Here is a 1,418-nt window from a genome sequence, read left to right on the forward strand (position 1 = left end):
CTTCAGGTGCTTTGGAGAACAGCTTGACTCCCTCTTCTTTGGGGCAGCCCCTGAGATACTGGAACACTGCTATCATGTCCCCCCTCGTTCTTCTCTTCATTAAACTAGACAGACCCAATTCCATCAGCCTTTCCTTATATGCTTTGGCCTCCAGTCCCCTAATTATCTTTGTTGGGCTGAGTGTTGGTTGAAATGGGTTCCCAGTGGCTTTGAACGGGTGTGTGTCTTGGTGTGTGTGTGTGTCTGTGTGTCTGCATTTGGGTGCCAAAGAATCACAGTCATTGCCTAATTGAAGACCTCTCTGCTCTTCACATGTGTGGGGGAAAAAAAGAGAAAAGTTTTCAGTTGAAACAGAAAACTTGTTTCGACTTCCAGCTGGGACTCTTGTTTGGCTTTGAGATGAAGTTAGGAAGATCGGTAAAAATCCGGTTTGTTTAGTGTGTCCAGGTTTGTAAACCTTGTAAGAGCGCTGTGTGTTAGTGCATTAAAACTTTATCCCTTTTTGTTCATCTGAAAAGGGGCTACTAGATTCCTTGGGTGGGTTTTTTTTTCTGTCCAACTTTCCAAGATAGAATTTCGATTTGCTGAAAAATGTAAGTTTGTTTGGTTTTTTTTAAAAAAAACAAACAAACAACCTGTTGTAACTTACCTGAACAAAGGCTTTCTGTAGTTTCCAGACTACTAATTCTTACGTGGTTTTTTTTTTAAAAAAATGCAAATCTCCTGATATCATTTTAATGCAAATTATCCCAAAGTCTTTCTTTATATACTTTGGCTTTATACATGAAAACCATTTCCTTGCAGAAATTTTAGCATGACATGTAAAGTATCCTTAATTTAGGCTGGAAAAAAGGAGAAAGGGAAGGGAAGGGAAGGAAGAGTGAAGGAAAGGAAAAGGAAAAGGAAAGGAAAGGAAGAGGGAAGGGAAAGGAAGAGGAAGAGAAGGAAAGGAAAGGAAGGGAAGGAAAGGAAAGGAAAGGAAAGGAAGGAAAGGGAAGGAAAAGAAGGGAAAGGAAAAGAAGAAAGGAAGGGAAGGGAAGAGAACGAAAGGGAAGGGAAGGAAAGGGAAGGAAGGAAAAGAAGGGAAAGGAAAAGAAGAAAGGAAGGGAAGAGAATGAAAGGGAAGGGAAGGAAAGGGAAGGAAGGAAAGGGAAGGGAAAAGAAGAAAGGAAAGGAAAGGAAAGGAAGGGAAGGGAAGGAAAGGAAGGGAAGGAAGGAAAGGGAAGGGAAGGGAAAAGAAGAAAGGAAAGGAAGGGAAGGGAAGGAAAGGAAGGGAAGGGAAGGGAAGGGAAAAGAAGAAAGGAAAGGAAGGGAAGGGAAGGGAAGGGAAGGGAAGGAAAGGAAGGAAAGGGAAGGGAAAAGAAGAAAGGAAAGGAAAGGAAGGGAAGGAAAGGAAAGGAAAGGAAAGGAAGGAAAGG

The sequence above is a fragment of the Protobothrops mucrosquamatus genome, unplaced genomic scaffold, assembly GCF_001527695.2.
Source record: "Protobothrops mucrosquamatus isolate PMUCROS unplaced genomic scaffold, P.Mucros_1.0 scaffold3321, whole genome shotgun sequence".
NCBI lineage: Eukaryota > Metazoa > Chordata > Lepidosauria > Squamata > Viperidae > Protobothrops > Protobothrops mucrosquamatus.